The 20,820-nt window shown below is 37.0% G+C and overlaps 1 pseudogene; it reads left to right on the forward strand.

The window, feature by feature from the left end:
- The first annotated feature begins 18,229 nt into the window (after positions 1-18,229).
- On the forward strand, positions 18,230-20,393 carry LOC149246378 (tubulin alpha chain pseudogene; annotated as a pseudogene).
- The last annotated feature ends 427 nt before the right edge of the window (positions 20,394-20,820 follow it).

Consider the following 20,820-nt stretch of genomic DNA (forward strand, 5'->3'; position numbering starts at 1 on the left):
ATTGTTATGCCGTTATGATTGTGATTTTCTTGGACATTTGGTTCCTATCATTCGGGATTTGATTTACTATCCCTAACTAAGTGTATCTATTTATTATGGAAGTTTAATGTGAAGCCTAAGTGGCATATTTTCTTGTAGGAGCTTCTGGTGATCCGCACCTGTGAGCTCCTCCTGTGTTGTTTGCCAATTCATATCTTCCATATGCAACTGTTGAGATGGTATCAGAGCTGCAGGAAGGAGAGGCCTGTAAGCTAAGTTTAGGAATATAAATTCAGGACGTTGTCACAGGTTGAATGAAGAGTAGTTGCGATGAGACTATTCTAGACTACGCAATTTTTTATATTCTGACATTGTCGTAGATTTCTGGTATACACGTGCAAGTAGTTGCGAAAAAGAGGTGAACACTCGTGACGATTGTGTTATCTAAGCGTGGAAAAGCAGTGGCTACGGTGGTTAAATACTGTGTTTGTTTGTTGCATTAAATTTGAGGAGAGGAGATTAAATTTGTGGCTGCGCTTGAAGGAGATTAACATTGTTTGTCTTTTCTCAGCACATTGCCACACGTGAAGTTTTTTTAAATTGTAAAGTATTTATGCATCTTTTTTAAAGCCACTCTTTACTTTAAAGCTTCACGTGGATTTCTGAATTTGGGAAGTTTTTTAATTAAAGATTTTAATTATTTAACTAAAAACAAAAAGGAATTTCATTATTTTTTGAAGGAATCCTTATTTTAAAAAAGGGGTGTGTATTTTTGGAGTGATCTTTTTTAAAAAGAAAAAGAGGATGTAGAATTCTTTTAAGTGAAATTGGAGGAGGGCAATTTTTTTTGTGAAGGAAATTTGTAGTGAATAGGGTTTCTTTTAACATTTGAGGTTTGCTCAAATTGTTGAAAATTTTATTGATTCAAGACGAATAATCAAATTGTGAAAGCTTATCTCAATGAGAGTAATAAGCATGATGGTTCCAATTACACAAATTGGAAATTTAAGCTCCAGACTCTGCTTGAGAGACAAAATGCCTATGGCATTGCCACCGGTGATGAGGTCAAGCCGACTACTACAACTGGTGGATCGAATACCACAATTCAAGACTGGGAGAAAAGGGAGATGAAGGCAAAGGTGCTACTTAAGTTATTAGTCAAAGATTGCATCATCCCTCACATTCGAGGTTGCAAGATAATGAATGACATCTGGACAATTCTCAAAGAGATGTATGAGATCAAGAACACCAGTTGAACCTTGTACCTCAGGAAGAAGATTCTCTCTATCAATATGGAGGAGAATGACTCTATTTCTTCATTCATATCCTAGATAAAGGAAGTTAAAGATAAACTAACTGATATCGGTCAGACCGTGGCAAATGATAATCTTGTGACAATTACCATGAATGGCATGATGGATGATTATCATATGTTTATAATTGGATTAAATGCAAGAGAAAAGCCTCCAAGCTTTGAAGAGCTCACTGGGATTTTTCTATAAGAAGAGGAAAGGAGGTTGTCTCGCAAACCTCAGAATCCAGATCTTGCATTGATGGCAAAGTTCAAGCAAGATTTGGATTTTTAAATATTTCTTTATAGGTATTATCTTAGGAGCTTCAATGTATCTTCATGTACATAAAACACCTGCACAAAATTGTTCGATGCAAAGCAGCACAATGAGTTCGATAATCAACCACATGGAATTGAATGAAAGTGAATTCATAAATTGATTTTTTTTACAGAGTGCTTGATAGAGGTTATAACTTAAAAGCATTTGGAATGATCCACAGCTCCACTGTAACATGTTTAGTGTCTTTTAGTAGGTTCGAATTAACAATTAAAATTGGTTTTCTCATATCAAGTGATTCTATTTATTATCACTAAGTAATTTATTTCGAACCTTTTTTATTTGTCAAAAGAAAAATACACTCGTTTTTATTAAAATAAAATATTAGTAGACATAGCTTGATATTCAAATTGTTTCTATTGTGATCATCATAATATGTAGCGCATCAAATTTAACAGAGACAAAAACATAAATGTGAGAAACTAGCAAAAATTCGCAAGTTGAGAACAAGACCATATAACCATATAAGTTAGGGAAGGATAGGAAATTCTCCAAAAAAATACCATAAAGTACAAGATTACTCTATCTTAAGAGTCCCAGCTTTTATGATCACATTGTCCTCCATATGCTGGAATTTGATAATCCCAGGTGGGGCAAACATTTTTCGTTTTGATAGGGACTCTGTGATATCCCTGAAAGTCTAAGATAGCATGGAGATGCGATCCAGCTAGTTGAACATAGAATTGTTGGAAAGAACAACGTGACTATTAACCACATTAATAATGACTTTGAAGTCTCCATATATGGCAATGCAATGAATCTGTAGCTATTGTACAAAATATAATAAACCCCAAAGTGCCAAATGTTCAGCCCAAGTGTTGGTACTAGAGCCATTGTTTGAATGAAGTTGAAAAGAAGTATGTGTATTGATCCAGATAATTGCCCCATAGCCACATTTTCCATCTTGAGCTTCCCCACCAAAAAAGCCCATAGGCAAAGTATATTGAAAACAAGGTTCTCAAAGACTAGGCATAGTAGGAAAGGTAGTCTTGTATGTCGAATCGAACCAGACTATGATGTGAGAAAAAATACTATGAAAAATAGATGCAATGTTTTCAAATATTAGTGGATTCCTTGCTTTCGAGATCTTCCAAAAGGTAAAAAAGGAAGCACTTTGATCTTCCCAAGTTAGGTCGCCCACTAGGAGAAACAAGAGATGACAGATGAGAAGTAAGGTGGTTCCAGGGCACGAAAATTTGCAATAAGAAATCTCCATACAACCATCGAGAAGGGACAAAGAAAGAATAAGTGTCTTACATTTCTAGACCACCATTACATAGTGAACAACAACCCAGACCGATGAAGCCATGTTTGGAAATATTATCCCATGTGAGGATGCAGTTGTGCGAGGCGAGCCAGCCAAAAATAATAATCTTGAGAGGAACCTGCCATTTCTAATAGGAAAAAAACCAACATCGACCAAAAATAGGATGTCGAATATGGGAAAAATGTTTGTAGGCATCAACAACAAGCACAACCCCATCACATAGAAGCCCAACCCAGGAAATTGAATCCTCTCCCGTTTCATCCATAATCATGCCAAACGAAGTTGCAGGGTGTACGCATTCAAATTAATATCATCTGCACCATAAAGTCCAAGATCAACAACCTCCTTCCAAATTGGTTGAATGAAAATCTCATTCCTGAAATAACAGACTTGGTCCAGGCAAAATAACTCACTAAAGTGAAGGCGAAGTATGGTGCTGATTTGCAATGTAGAATCAACAACTACTAGAATGTTGTCAATACCTAATAGAATCTTATTACCACCACCAAAATACAATTTCAGGTGTGATAGGAAAGATGTGCTCACTTTGCAGAAACTGAGCCAGATGTATCAACCTGAATTGACACCAAGTGCGCCCAATATGAAGTAATCGATGATAATTCTTCCCTTGAAATACTTTTCCTACATGATATCCTGCCGAATGCCTATACCTGAGAAAGCTCTCCAAATGCTCTTCATAAGTAGAAATCGACCAAAAACATTGATGTCTAGAATTCCCTAACCTCTAGTTTCCTTGCTCTTGGTTAGTACATCAAATTTGACAAGGTGGAATTTTGTACCCCCTTTTGCACCAGACCAAAGAAAATGAGCCATAATTTCTTTGATTTCCCGGGTAACTTTCACTGGAATATGAAAAATATGCATCCAATAAACTACCCGTTGTTGTAGAACTGATTGGATAAGGGTAAATCTTCCCTAGAGATAACCATTGATGTGTCCAGTTTGTGAGTCTTCTATGGAACTCTCCAAGAGCCAGTTCCATTCAGTGTATATATAGCTGCAACGTTTTAATTTAATGCTAAGGTATGAGAAACCATCTTTCACATGAGAAATCTTAACACCGAATAGATCAGCAATGAATTGGACAATTTCGAAATCACCCTCAGAATAGATCAGGATTGATTTGGATCCATTGATATATAGGCTAGAAGTTTCTCTGAATCTAGAAAAGATGTGAAAAACAGATATCCATTGCTCCTTTTTTAGTCGAACAAATGTGATAATGCCATCTACAACCAAGGAATGTGAAGTGTAAATAGCTCAGGAGACCCTTAGTCCATGGAAATTACCTAGTTCTTGAGCCAGTATAATCTTCCGGCTCAAACAGTCCATAACCAAAGTGAACAGTAAAGGGGATAGAGAACACCCATGACGCAAGCCCCGCTCTACCCTTAAAAATTATGATAGAAATCCATTAATCAGAACCTCATAGTTGACTAATATCACACATGCCATAATCTGATTGACTAACTCTCTAGAAAAACTAATCTTGAAAAGAATCATATGGAGGAATAACCAATCCACATAGTCATATGCCTTATGTAGGTCCAGTTTCATAACCAAATCCTTCGTCTTCTGAGAGTGAATGGTATGTAAACATTCTTGTGCAATGGAGATAACATCATGTATCTGACGCTCAGGAATAAAACCAAATTTTTCAGGAGAGATGTGAGAGGACAAAACACTATAGATACAATGGGCTTTGATCTTAGAGATGAGCTTATAGGTGATGTTGGAGAGGGAGATAGGCTAAAAATGTAGAAAAGAGGAGGGAGAAGAGGATTTAGGAATTAAGGCAATGAAAGTGGAGTTGATGGATCCAAAGACCTTCCCTAGAATACAGGACTCCTCAACCATGTACAAAAGTGCACCACTCATAATATCAAAAAAATGTAAGAATAGTTCGACTGTCCACCCGTCCGAGCCAGGACATTTATACTTGGAGAAATATTTCAAAACCACAAAGATCTCATATGTAGTGATAGGAATAGAGATCTGCTCATTCAATTATGGAGTGAACCTGGTAGGAAAATACTCTAAACACCACTTTAGATGTGTCGCGTCAATATTAGACCTCCTGGAAAAGATACTTTCAAAATGGGTGACAACCTCCCTTTGAATATCATGTTTGCTATAAACCATCCCCCATGTGGTAGAGGGAATATCCCAAATGGTATTAATATTTCTTCTTTGGTTAGCATAATGGTGGAAGAAACGAGCATTACGATCCCTAGCCTGCATCCAAATAACCCTGATTTTTAACCTCCAAGTGGCCTCTTGAATGTTAAGGATATGATGTTTTCTCCTTTCTAGATCCTGTATTTTCTCCATGAGAGAGCCCTCAGGATTGCTCTGAATTATTGAATGACCAAGGGACTCTAACTCTTTTTTAATCTTAGACAAAGATGTAGATAAGGGTGCTTTCTTGTTGTGTTCTCAGTCCTAGACTATTCCTTTTACTCTGTGTAACTTATCATGTAACATATTCATAGCCTAAATAGGTTGAGTCTCATTCATATCTACCCAAGACTTATGAATGATATCAATAAACTCCTCATCATCAAGCCAAGTCCGGTTAAACTTGAATGTAAAAGACTTGTGCCTATCCTCAATTCATCAACGAAGGAAGATGGGAAGAAAATTTGATAATCTGGCCTATGAGGTCCATGATTTAACATTACCCATAAATTCCAGGTCCTGTGAACTGATGAGAAAATGATAAAGTATTTTACCAGTATGATTCTCACTAGAGCAACCATTAGTCTAGGTTGGACCAATCGGTGAAGGGAGAATGTCAACCAAATTATGTGTAGAGAAAACTTCCATTAATTTTTGTTAGAATTAATGGAGATTAGGTAATTATTGTTATGTAGTTATGATTGTGCTTTTCTTGGACATTTGGTTCCTATCATTCGGGATTTGATTTACTATCCCTAACTAAGTGTATCTATTTATTATGGAAGTTTAATGTGAAGCCTAAGTGGCATATTTTCTTGTAGGAGCTCCTGGTGATCCGCACCTGTGAGCTCCTCCTGTGTTGTTTGCCAATTCATATCTTCCATATGCAATTGTTGAGATGCTATCATAGCTGCAGGAAGGAGAGGCATGTAAGCTAAGTTGAGGAATATAAATTCGCGACGTCGTCGTAGGTTGAATGAAGAGTAATCGCGGTGAGACTATTCTAGCCTACGCAATTTTTTATATTCTGACATTGTCGCAGATTTCTGGTATACACGTGCAAGTAGTCGCGAAAAAGAGGTGAACAGTCGTGACGATTGTGTTATCTAAGTGTGGAAAAGCAATGGCTACAGTGGTTAAATACTGTGTTTGTTTGTTGCGTTAAATTTTAGGAGAGGAGATTAAATTTGTGGCTGCGCTTGAAGGAGATTAACATTGGTTGTCTTTTCTCAGCACATTGCCACACGTGAAGTTTTTTTAAATTGTAAAGTATTTATGCATCTTTTTTAAAGCCACTCTTTACTTTAAAGCTTCACGTGGATTTTTGAATTTGGGAAGTTTTTTAATTAAAGATTTTAATTATTTAATTAAAAACAAAAAGGAATTTCATTCTTTTTTGAAGGAATCCTTATTTTAAAAAAAGGGGTGTGTATTTTTTGAGTGATCTTTTTTAAAAAGAAAAAGAGGATCTAGAATTCTTTTAAGTGAATTGGAGGAGGGCAATTTTTTTTGTGAAGGAAATTTGTAGTGAACAGGGTATTTTTTTAACATTTGAGGTTTGCTCAAATTGTTGAAGATTTTATTGATTCAAGATGAATAATCAAATTGTCAAAGCTTATCTCAATGAGAGTAATAAGCATGATGGTTCCAATTACACATTGGAAATTTAAGCTCCAGACTCTGCTTGAGAGACAAAATGGCATTGCCACCGGTGATGAGGTCAAGCCGACTAATACAACTGGTGGATCGAATACAACAATTCAAGACTGGGAGAAAAGGGAGATGAAGGCAAAGGTGCTACTTAATTTATTAGTCAAAGATTGCATCATCCCTCACATTCGGGGTTGCAAGACAACGAATGACATCTGGACAATTCTCAAAGAGATGTATGAGATCAAGAACACCAGTTGAACCTTGTACCTCAGGAAGAAGATTCTCTCAATCAATATGGAGGAGAATGACTCTATTTATTCATTCATATCCCAGATAAAGGAAGTTAAAGATAAACTAACTGATATCGGTCAGACCGTGGCAAATGATAATCTTGTGACAATTACCATGAATGGCATGACAGATGATTATCATATGTTTATAATTGGATTAAATGCAAGAGAAAAGCCTCCAAGCTTTGAAGAGCTCACTGGGATTTTTCTACAAGAAGAGGAAAGGAGGTTGTCTCTCAAACCTCAAAATCCAGATCTTGCATTGATGGAAAAGTTCAAGCCAAAGGGGAAAGTAGTGGTTGATCACCAGAGAGGTAGTGCATCAAGAAAAAGGACACCACAAGGTATGACCTCGCATAAACATGACTCTGCTCCTAAATGCTTTTATTGTGGTAAGATAGGCCATATTTCTAAATTTTGTCATAAGAAAAAGGCATATGGGGAGAGGTACAAGAAGAGAATACATGCAAGGCATTTGCCTGATGTAGATGCAGATCAAAATCTGGATGTCAGATTGTTTATGGCTGAGGCTAAGACTGCTTTAGCTACTGACGAGGATGAATTAGATATTTGGTTTGTAGATTCTGGAGCCTCCTCACATATGACACGTAAAAAGCAATGGTTCAGAAATTTTAGAGAATCCAACACTGGAGTAAAAGTATGCCTTGGAGATAATAGAGGGTATGAGATCAAGGGACATGGTGATGTTCTTGTTACTCTACCTGATGGAAAGATCAGGAATATATTTGATGTGTGGTATATTACTAGTATTAAGAAGAATTTGATTTTTGTGTCAAAGATTACAGATCACGATCTCAAGGTAGAATTCTTTAAATCTCATTGTATTATTAAAGACTTGTTGGACTAGATGAAGCCTATTGCTACAGGTATTCGTATAGGAGGACTCTACAAACTAGATGTGAAGAGTACGCCACATCAAGCCTTGATGTCATTGGATAAGTCTGCTGAAAATTTGTGGCATGAGTGACTTGGGCATATCAATTTCAATGACCTCCTTCTGTTGCAGAACAAAGGTATGGTATATGGTCTTACTATTTTGAAAAAGTTTCGTATTGATTGTGAAGCATGTGCATTCGGTAAACAGCATAGTGATGGATTTCCTGCTATTAAAGATAGGAAACGAAGGGATATACTCGAACTTGTACACACTAACTTATGTGGCCCGATTCAGACAAGATCGTTAGGTGGGGCCTATTACTTTTTATCTTTGTTGATGATTGTACAAGATTCACATGGGTATATTTTCTTAAACAGAAGAGTCATGCTTTTGATTATTTCAAGCAATTTAGAAATATGATTGAGAAGCAGACAGGAAAGTTCATTAGGATTTTTCGATCAGATCAAGGCGGAGAATTCAAGAAAGGGGTTTTCATCAAAAACTACATTGAGCATGGGATACAGCAGCAATTTACAACACCTTACACTCCTCAGTAGAATGGAATAGCTGAGAGGAAAAACAGAACACTGGTGGAGTGTGGTCACAGTATGTTGAAAGGTAAGAATCTAACTAATGGTTTTTGGGTAGAAGCTGTCAATACTGTAGTATATTTGAAGAATAGGAGTCCTACTAAAAGTCTTGATTATAAAACTCCTTTTGAAGCATTGTTTAGCTTCAAGCCTGCAATAGGTCACCTTAGAGTATTTGGTTGTAAAGCTTTTGCACATGTTCCCAAAGAGAATAGGAAGAAGTTAGATTCAAAGGCTATTAAATGTACCTTCATTGGATAGTGCAGTGAGTATAAGGCTTATAAAATGTTTGATCCTTCTACTCACAAGGTGTTTGTTAGTAGAGACATAGTATTCCATGAACAGGGTGATGATGGAAATCTTGTTCAAAACAATGAAGAATGGCATGTACCGTTACTTTCAGATGAGGATAGTGAAACAGGGATCAGTCAACAACAACAAAAGCAACAGGAAAAACAACAACAACAGCAGGAGGATAAAGATGAAGAAATCAAGTTCAATCCACAAAGAGAAGAACACAACAGAATAATTGAACGCCCACTGCTCAGGAGATCTAGCAAGCCGAAACAGTTACTAGCTCGATATAGGGATTGTGCGCTCATGACTGGTATGTTAAACATTGCAGAACCTTCTAATTTTTATGAAGCTAGTAAGAGTTCTAAATGGAAGGAAGCAATGAAAGAGGAATGTGAATCTATTATTAAGAACAATACTTGGGATCTAGTAAAGCTTCCTAAAGATAAACAACCCGTAGATGGTTATTTAAGTTGAAATTTAAAGGAGATGGGTCTGTTGATAAGCATAAAGCAAGGTTGGTGAAAAAGGGGTATTCCCAGAAAGAAGGTATTGATTTTGAGGAAACATTTGCCCTTGTTGCAAAACTAAATACCATTAGACTAATTATTGCTTTAGCCACTAAGCATCATTGGAAAATACATCAATTAGATGTTAAATTTTCTTTCTTAAATGGTGATTTAAAAGAAGTATACTTAGTGCAGCCTGAGGGGTTTGTTAAGAAGGGAGAAGAGAACTTAGTATGTAGATTAAAGAAAGCTTTATATAGTTTAAAGCAGGCTTCGAGATCCTCGTACGAAAAAATTGACTCATTTTTCCTCATGCATGGTTATAAACGGAGCAAAAATGATCCCAATTTGTATACTGTGTTTAATGATGAGGGACAAATAATGTTTATTTCTTTATATGTAGATGATTTGATCATGATAGGGAGTGTAGACAATCTCATTGAAGAAATCAAGCAGCAATTATCATGGAAATTTGAGATGAAGGACCTTGGAGAAATGCATTATTGTTTGGGTCTAGAAGTTTGGAGAGATTCAAACAAAACTTTCTTGTCCTAGGGTAAGTATGCTAAGAGTTTGTTGACTAAATTAAAAATGGATGAGTGCAAGGCTGCATTTGTGCCTTTACAATAGAACAACAAAATTCAAGTGGATGATGGTTCGAAATATGTAGATGCAACATTGTACTGATAGTTGGTTGGTAGTCTTATCTATTTGACTACAACGAGACCAGATCTAGCCTATGCAGTGAGTGTTTTGAGTTAGTTCATGACTCGACCTCATGAGAACCATTGGATTGCAATGAAAGGAGTGTTGAGGTATCTGCAAGGAACTTCAGACTTTGGTATTTTGTATTCTGACTCATTTGATGTTAGTTTGACAGGTTATACAGAGTCTGATTGGGTAGGAAATTTAGATGATAGAATATCAATTACAGGTTATGCCTTCAGCATTAGGTCCGGGGTCATCTCTTGGTGCAACAAGAAATAGCATATTGTTGCCTTATCCTTAGCAGAAGTAGAATACAAAGCTAAGTGTGCAGCAGCATGTGAGGCAGTTTGGTTGCGCAGACTTCTCCAAGATGCAGGAGAAGAACAAACAGAAGCTATGGTTATCAATTATGATAATCAAAGTTCCATCAAACTGGCCTATAATCATGTGTTTCATAAAAGCACTAAGCACATAGACACTCAATTTCATTTTGTTAGGGAGAAGGTGCAATCCAAAGAGATTTGTGTTGAATATTGTAATTCTTGTGATAATATGGCTGATATATTTACTAAGCCTCTCGGAAGACTAAAGTTTGATTTGTTTAGGGACATATTAGGTGTGTTTAAGAACCCTTTCTCCATTAAAGGGTAGTGTTAGAATTAATGGAGATTGGGTAATTATTGTTATGTACTTATGATTGTGCTTTTCTTGGACATTCAGTTCCTATGATTCAGGGATTTGATTTACTATCCCTAACTAAGTGTATCTATTTATTATGGGAGTTTAATGTGAAGCCTAAGCAACATATTTGCTTGTAGGAGCTCCTGGTGATCCGCACCTGTGAGCTCCTCCTGTGTTGTTTGCCAATTCATGTATTCCATATGCAACTGTTGACAATTTTGACCATAAAGTATCCAAGTGTCATCTCGAACTCCAAACCTCGTCTGTGGAAAAAGTTGCATTAAAATCACCTCAAATAATAAGTATATGTAAATGAGGGATAGCACTGGAATCTAGTTGTTGTTAGAACTGTAGATGGTACTTATATGGAGCATATACATTAAGGAGGTGAAATCTGTAGTGTAGACCCCTTATGTAACTGGTAAGCAGGATTCTAGCAAATCATTGAAAGGCTTGAAGTCTGCCATGTCTAGGATCCCAAAGTGTGACTAGACCACTAGACAGACTAATTGCATCCATGAAAACTAGATGCGAGTGAGGACAAATGAATAAAAAATATGAAGAAGCTTCCTCCTGAGAGACCATAGTTTCTTGAATAAATATAATAGATGGAAAGGTCGAGGAAATCAGATAGCTGAGGGATAATTTCTTGAGGGAATCCCCTACTCCCCACATAATTAGGGATAAGAAAATCATGAGCGAGACGCATAAGAGGGTGATGATTCTCTAAGGGCCCTAAAAGGAATAGACTTAGAAATCAGAATCTCCAACAAATTATCACCCACCCCAAAATTCAGAGACTTCACAACCGATGTTCCTCTGAAATTATGACTCTGATGACCACCCTTACACTGCACAGTGATATTAAGAGAAAATGTCGGGTTGATTGAAGGAGTAGGCAAAGAGTCATCTTTCCTCTTAATGGTAAGAGCTTTCAAGTTCAATTCAGGATTACCCAATAAGCTCTCTAAGTCACTACCAGATGAGCTATGTGGGGAATCAAAAGAGACCTGGACGAGAGAGGAAAGAAGAGGGTTAGGGTAAGCTAGAGTAGGATCCGAGATAATAGAGGAGTTCACACATGAGGGGTGCGGGGGGCAAGGAAGTGAAATACCTCATAGACAAGGGGGGTAGGGGGGGAAATCAAGGGAATGTCCAGAGGTGGAATGCAGGGTTCAGAAGGGGGAGGGTCCGGAAGAGGGACTGGGGGGAAAGAGGGAGAGGAATGAATAGGAAAAGGAGACCACTGAAGGGAAGGAAAAGGAGGAACAAAATAAGGGGGATATTGAGGTGGTCTACTGTCCAAAGAGGCGTCGAAGAGCGAAAGAGAAGGAGAAGATGAGGTGAGCATAACAGGGATAGAAGGTGGAGGAGTTGGAGAGGTACCTGAAGAAAACTGCTTCTCCTAAGAATGTCCACATTGTCACTGCCAAATCTGACGGGATTGAGATCCACATTGCTTCTTAGAGTGTCACAACAGTCACCACAAGAAATGTTCATGTAGATGGCCAATCTTGTTACATAATAGGCATCGAAATGGGATGCTCAATATTCCACCCTATGATGTGCCAAAATAAACCCCCAACTCAAAATGACTTCTACAAGTAAGCCACCAGAGAAAATAGTCTCAACCAAAAGCCAAGCCACCCATTTATCCTTGGCACCAAAACTTCAAGGATATAGATATATAAATTGACCAATCTTGTTACCAATGTCCATAAGCACCCACTTAGTCCTGAATTCCAAGGGGAGGCTGGGTAGCTTTACCCAAACATAACGATTCATGAAAATTTCATGTAACGAATTGAAGCTCACATACCACTTATGGACCTATAGAAAGGATCGCCCCATAACCCATAGAAGTTTAAGAATTTTTTCTGCATCGTCATCATGAAGGAAATGCTATTAGAAATAGTAATTACTCTCTCATGTGCAGTTGGCTAAACTTAGACAGTGAGTGAACTAAGTGATTGAGTGGTTGAGTGTTGAGTCAAGTCGAGTTAAGTGATAGAGGACCTTGTGGAGTGGTCGCATGTGATTGCATGTTAAGATATTTTAGGCAAGTAGCTAGTTGGAAAAGGTTAAATACCCTTCACCGGTTTCATTGTAAGCATCATGTTTTGTGTGATCAATATAAGCATCATGTTTTATGTGATCAATAGAAGAGAAGCAACTCATATTTTGTGTGTGAATTCATGCTTTGTCTCCTCTGCCTTTTCAACAAATTAGTATTAGAGCGAGAAAAAACAGATTAGCAATAATCCGTGCGAGGGGAAAAACATATTTTTCCCTCTTATATGAGCTATAAAGCACCTTATTCACCTTATTGTGATATAAGGAGCGTTGTAAAACTAGTAGGCATAACAAAGCGCCACGTTGGGATCAGGAGGTTGTTATGCATACACGCGAGTCAAGCTTATGTTGGTCGTGTTAAAAGACTAACGCAGGTTATCGTTGCCGTGAAGGAGTGTTAGTACGCAAGCCTCAAGAAGTCACGGCCGACTTTTCACGAAAATTTATTATCAAATCACGTGGTCAGAGTTGGCTCATGAGATTTTGTTAAAAAAAAAAATTTCAAAGGTTTTAAAAGGGGCTCCGAAAAGCGTTTTATGTAGTGTGACTCTAACTTTACTATTGAAGTGTGTTTTGAATGCGTGAAGGTTTATATGAGTGTGATTAATATATAAAAGGAGATTTTTTTATATAAAAAAATGTCACGCTATTTTTGAAAAAAGGGGATTTACTATATAAAGGAGGTTTTCTAAACGGTTTTTTTTAATATAAAAGGTTCGTTATAAAGAAAAGGGTTTTAATTGAAAAAAAATAGTTTTTTTTTGTAAAAGTCTGTTTATTGGTAGTATTTAGGTGTTTTGTTAATCATTGCAATTTTTTTGGTGAATATTGTGTCTTATGAGGATGCATATTGAAAATCATATTGTTTTTTTCGGGGGTGATATGGAAGACACCCTCATGCAATCAACAAAGGAGTTATAAAACAGAGGAATGGCCGCAGTCATGGGTCGCAAAGCGCAACTGAAGCATATTAAAAAAAGAAATCGAAAAGAAGAGGAAAAGACCAATGCTATGGTTATAGAGGTTCATGCTGCAGCCGAGGAACTGAGAAGTCTAGCAGAAGACAAAGAAGAAATCGAGGGTGATTGGTGTAGCTTTGATTTGTTACCACCTCCTATGTTTACAGGTGAATATTTTGATCATTGGGTTATCAAGATGTTAACTTTTCTTCGAGCTAGAGAGTTAATTGAATACAAATATAATAACCCATATGATGTAGTATGTGATGTTTTAGCATTGAATTTTATAAAATATGCATTGGATAAGAAGTGTTTGTGCAAGGTAGCAAAAGCTACAACCTCCAAGGAAGCATGGAAGATCTTGGAAGTAGAGTTTGGCACAAAGCAGAGTGAGATGCAGCAGCAGGTTATGTCACAATCAAAGAAGTCAATCACAGTTCTGAGAGTAGATGAGCAAGACTCTGAGAGGAAAATAGAGCTTGGAGAACTCCACCCACAAGTGGATGATGGTTTTCAAGACCATAAAATTGAAACCCATTATACAAGCATGCATATGGATGAAGAAGATGCAACAAGAATTGCAGAGAGAAAAGTTGAAGCCTATGTGTGTGAAACAAAGGAAGAGAAAATAAATGCTCAAGTACTCCACTGTAACGTGGATGATACAGATGATGGTGAATCCCACTGTGATGAGACACATGTGGATGATAACTGCAAAGTTATATGTGAATTCATGAATCCAGCCGCAGCTGAAGGATTTGGTGAAATTGAAATTGACAATGAGCACATGCATGCTCGGATATCGACCATAGTGTGGATGAACTTTATGTTGATGATATGCATGGTTTCTTTTTTGAAACAGAGATTGATTGTGGAAATACGATAAGGGCCATGAAGGTTGAAGCTGCCACTATAGCAGCAAGATATGAAGCAGTTGGAACTGCTCATGAAGTAGTATGTCATCTAGCAGCAATTGATGATCAAGAACAGGATAAAGTGATTGAAGAGTTTTTAATGAGAATATCCACTAACAGCATAACATTGGACGACAACCACCATGCAGTTGAAAAGAAGGCATATGTAGAGCAAGAATCTCTCACTGAAGAGAGTCATATGAAAGATGTTTTTAACATTGTTTTTGAATATGCAGGTGTTCAAAATAGCATGGGAGCAGAAGTTGAAAGAAAGGTTGTTAATAAATTTGATGCAGATTTGAAGCTCATTGAAGAATGGATTCAGAAACCAATAGAACAAATTGATGCGAGTCTTAAAGCAACAACTGGAATAAAAGAATTGAACGAAATGGTGAATAATGATCTTGAGTATGCAGATTACAGGAAAAAATCACCAGTACCTAATGATGAAAGTGAAAAGAATGAATATGAAGAGCAAAGAAGAGAATTTGAAGATGCAATGTTGTGGCAACAGTCCATGGTTGAACAAATATTTGAAGAGGAAAGTGTAGTAGAAAATATTAGATTGTGTTTTAGCACAAATTCAATAAAATTTAAAGAATAATTGCAGCAACAACAAGTAAAGGAATATGGAGCCTACAACAAGAAAGCACAACAGAGAATGAAGCAATTTCAAGGATATAAAATTTGGAAGCAAAGAAAAAGAAAATGCAAAATTGTAAAATTGTTGAGTCATTGTAAGCCTAATTGAGACATAGACCAGCAGGCATGTTTGTGTGATAGTTAAGTCATGTTGAGTCATATGATCATAATAAAGGGGGAATGTTAGAAATAGTAATTACTAGTTGGCTAAACTTAGAGAGTCGGTTAACTGAGTGATTGCGTGGTTGAGTGTTTGAGTCAAGTCGAGTTAAGTGATTGACAACTTTGAGTGAGTGGTTGCATGTGATTGCATGTCAAGATATTTTAGGCAAGTAGCTAGTTGGAAAAGGTTAAATAACCTTCACTAGGTTCATTGTAAGCATCATGTTTTGTGTGATCAATGTAAGCATCATGTTTTGTGTGATCAATAGAAGAGCAACAACTCATGTTTTATGTGTGAATTCATGCTTTTCTCCTCTTCCTTTTCAACAAATGCATGTTGAACCAACGATTCATGAGGAGGTAAACCTTCAAAAAATAACCAATGTGCAAAAGGCCTTTAGGGAATAACCAATGTGTGGAGTCCACTATCTCTCGACTCAGTCCTGCATATTAACCTCATCCTTATCCAAGAATATCCACCTATAGACAATCGCCTTCTTGTGCAAACTAATTATGTGGTTGAGGAGTACATCATGACCAAAACTTAGAAGTTTGTGCTCGTTGGAGGGTTTGACAGCCTTAGCATGTTTTCTCTCCTGACGTCTACCATGAGCAGACAGCTCAACACAATGTGAGGGGGATGACACAGGCGGAATTGAAGGCATGTTACTGAGTGACACAAAGTCAAATAGAGTGGGGACATTACCTGTGGTTGTAGCCAAATGGGAAGAGTGCACCAGTTCTGCACCCAATGTGGCCTGGTTGAGTACCTTGATGTTTGGCTAATCTCGACTAAGATCTTCCATAAAGGAATAATCCTAATTATCCCAGAATTGCAATAAATGTAAACAATCAAGAGAAATGTACTAAGAAACACTAGTGCATAGGGATTTGGCGAATGTAAATAAAAAACCACTATCCACTAACTCCAAATTAATTTGGGGAGGGCACGCCAAAGGATGAGAGGGGGAAGTAGAATCTCGAGGACACTGAAAAAGAGGGGAGTAGGAAGTAGTACACCGTCACCCCAAAATGGAAAATGTAGAATAAAGATCGGGAGTAGATGCAGTGCATAGTTTAGGAGAAGTGGAAGATACCGTAAATCAAAGGCAAAATCAAAGCCAAAGGCAATAAACTGAGAGACATGCAAGGCTAGAAAAATGAGGGAAAAGACCATAAATGATCCACTAAAAAAAACATGGTGGCCAACAAATATAGTCGGAAAAAGTCTAATACCATAGTCGAAACCAACCAAGGTGCATTGGGAATAGTAAGCACATGCCCAACCACATTTGAGCCAACAGAGGCTACAAATGATTCAGCAACAACCACATAGCCACCTTAGTGCCCGGCTTGGCAACAATGTGAAGTAAAAACAAACGTTGACCAGTGTTCCAAAACTGGTAAAAAATACACCCACACGATGAAAGGCAATGTTCCAAAACGCAAAAGATGCACCCACATAATAAAAAACAACCAGCACAAAATTGCCACCCGAAAAATGTGCTACCTTTGAACAAATAACATAAAAAAATCTCCAAAAATCTCCTTACACTTTATCGTCAACTAATTTAAACTTTAAAGCACTTTACACATTATCATTAAGGGTTTCAAGGTTGGTCCTTTGATATTGAATTTCGATCCGGGTTTTTTTGGAATATTTCTCAAATATTTTATCTTGAGTCTTTTATTTTGAGTTTTACATTCTAGTTCACTTATTTTTTTAACTATATGGTTAACAAAACGTGTTGCTTGGGAATAAAGATAGTGACTGACATCAACTCCGTTTTTTTTTTTTTATGGATCCTCTAATGATAAATGTCTTTTCAATGATATGGGAATAATTTTTTATTGAATTTTAAGTGAAACAATATATTAAACAAATGTAATATGTAAGGTTGCCGTTTAGTACCTCTTTTTTATATAAAAGATAATTATAGAATTAAAAACCTCTAAAAAATTATATAAATATAAAGTACGCTACATAATAATTATAAATTTTATTTTAAGATAATTTTATATATTATAAGATAATTTTACATATAATATTATATTTATATTTTTTAAAATGAAATTATTATTATCATTAATGTTAAGTAGAAAATTTATTAAAAATTATAAATATATAGAATGTAATATTAATATTTTTCCTGACAAAAGCATAAAAATAAATAAATGAAATTTTTTCTAAATGAATAAATTATATTTGAAAAAAAAATTAAATAGTTTATGGAAATAAATTAATTTAAATGAATATCATAGTTAAAAGGAATGTTGATAATTGACTCATTCAGTTTTGCTTTGACTAGTTTTTGACTAAAAATTTATGTCATTTATTCATGGTTTGATATTGAGAATTCAATTTTTATTATTTAAATTTATTTATTTGTAAGGTGATTGGTTGAAGTCTTATTATGAGATGTTTAACTTCTATTTCTATTAGTTACTATTTTTTGTTTTATTTTTTTCTTATTTAATTTTGATTTTTTTCCTTTTCTTTATTATTTTCATTTTGATGATTTTTAATTTTTTTGTTATTGTTTTTTAATTTAATTAAACTTATATAATTATAAGAAAATGTTCTTATGATAGATTTGACCGGGGAAATTTGACCAATAAAATTTGTCTATTTTCGGTTTTTTTTGTCCAAATAAAAAAAGAGAAAAAAAAATTAACAAGTGGCATTGCCATGGAATGCGTTTTTGCTGTCCTGTTGTTTCCTGGCAAGGGAAATGTAGAAGACAGTTAAAAAAAACACGGATGAGACTACCGCATATCGATTCATGGAGAGAAAAACAGGAGACGATGCCTTCGGCACTTTCTTCAGCTAAACTGGAGCCGGAAACCATATTCTCGCGCCCTGTTTGTAGATCTGGAGCCCACTGTCATTGACGAGGTATAGACTGGTACTTACTGTCCGCTTTTCCTTCCTAAACAACTTATCAGTGGAAAGGAAGATGCGGCAACAATTTTGCCAATGGTCATTAGGAAACTCCTATTTCATAGATTATAGAAAAGTAAATGCTACTTGACATGTAAGGCAGATAGCTTTCGCCCTCTCTCCTAGCAAGCGAATTGAAATAGCAGCCTGGAGAGAAAAGGCTAAAACTATCTACCTTACATGTGAGGCAGCATTTACTTTTCTACGGTCTATGAAATAGGAGTTTCCGTGATCGTTACACCACAGGAAACTGTGCACCTCTTCCTGGACAGTACTCGGAAGCAGACCGACAATTGCATGGGTCTTCAAGGATTCCTCGTCTTCAACGCAGTTGGTGGAGGAACTGGTTCTGGTCTTGGTTCTCTTCTACTGGAACATCTTTCAGTGGACTACGACAAAAAAAATCCAAGCTTGGATTCACTGTGTATCCATCACCACAGGTCTCAACTTCGGTCGTTGAGCCATACAACAACGTTCTCTCTACGCACTCTCTTGTGGCCGTTCTCCTCTACAATGAAGCGATTTACGATATTTGTCGTCGTTCTTTGGACATTGAACGTCCCACATACACAAATCTGAACCGACTTGTCTCACAGGTCATTTCTTCATTGACCGCGTCCCTTCGTTTTGATGGTGCCTTGAATGTCGATGTAACAGAGTTTCAAACAAACTTGGTCCCGTATCCTCGAATCCACTTTATGCTTTCATCTTACGCCCCCGTGATCTCTGCAGAAAAGGCCTACCATGAGCAGCTTTCTGTGGCAGAAATTACTAACAGCGCATTCGAGCCGTCCTCCATGATGGCCAAGTGCGATCCTCGCCACGACAAGTACATGGCCTGCTGTCTCATGTACTGTTGAGATGTTGTGCCCAAGTGTTGGGTATTTTTCAACGGGAAAATACCAAAAACCAAACAGATTAAACATCACAGAGCCAGTGCTCTGTTATCTTTGTTCCAGGACCTTTGCACAGGGAAGCTATTAATAAAAATTGACTGAACAGAGTATTACACAGCCATAAAAATATTTCTATTGATTAAAATATAAAGCCTGATACAAACTTCATCCTCTTTCACTCAGAGGGATTTACCAAAATTACTTTCACCCATCAAAAACAAAAACTCTGTCTTTTCTCTCCACGTGAGAGTTCACTGTGCTGGGTTTACTGCTGTAAAACCCATTTTTACATTACTGTTATAAAACAAATTTTTGCACAGACTTACAAAAAAACGCTCCACCATTTTCTTTATGCACTGTTGTGCAAAACCACACATGGTTTTTGCTACTCCTCTGTTTTACTATGTCTCACAAAACATTACAACCTGTTCCATGTAATTTCTTCGCACTGCTGTGCATTTGTTTTTCTCCTTGCAAGATCAACAGAGATCTACGCATAAAAACATTCACATTCACTTATGCACTTCTGTGCATCACCATAGTTTTCTTGCAAGTTTTTCACTGCAGCAAAAACTATTTTTACGCACTCTCATATACATTCCTCTTTTCACCATGCACTCTATACATTTTACAATTTTCCATTTTTTTTAACATATGCTGCCCCATCTATTCCTTTTACAATGGTCCACATATAACAACCCCGGAGCACACTTTATTTTGCCTTGTTATATATATATTTAGCGCTAAAACACAAGGCATAAAAAACTACGACTCCCAAAGAACAAACATTAAATTTACATGCCGTAAAAGAAACTTAAGAGTTCTATCCACCACTATGACAATTTATTAAATGCGTTAATAAAACCTGCGGTTAGCCCAACTTGTTTTTACTCCACGCAAGCATTTAAATCGTTGCAGGCTCGTATGCAGGTAGGAGTGGCGGTCAACAGATTTAAGTTTTCACTCCACGCAAACATTGATTTGATGCGGGCTGACTGCATCTTCGGAGATCGACGACAGAGAACGAAGAGCCCCATCGGACGGCTGACAACAATATCGGAAGCCAGTTTGCTGCCCAACTTTAACGCCCGAGAAAATGACGTTGGCTGATGTCAGGCCAATGACACGCGGCACCACCATAATCCATCGGGTTCAATTGCCGGATTATTCCTTCGCCGGAAAGCTGGTCCGAGAGGTTTCAGGCGGGTATGCTGAACGGTTTCTGGCTGCCGTCGTTCGTGCTTGCTGAGTCGGCTGCCCACGTCCGCCTGCACCCTGCAACCTGCAGTTGGAATTAACATTCCAACACTCCCCTTTAATTTCAACTGCTGGGCATTCAATCTTACCCAAACACTTCCTCACATAGAGGGATTCACTAACTGCTGTTACAAGAATATCTTCCTCACATAGAGGGGTTCACCAACTGCTTCTGATGCAGTTCACAAACAAAGTTGTCTTCCTCTTAATAGAGGGATTAACCTGAAACTGTGCTTAAGAGCACCTTCCTCATGACAGAGGGATTCACCATAACAATGTG

Source organism: Pinus tabuliformis, chromosome 7 (genome assembly GCF_031772625.1).
Source record: "Pinus tabuliformis cultivar Carrire ecotype Pingquan chromosome 7, CPIR1, whole genome shotgun sequence".
NCBI lineage: Eukaryota > Viridiplantae > Streptophyta > Pinopsida > Pinales > Pinaceae > Pinus > Pinus tabuliformis.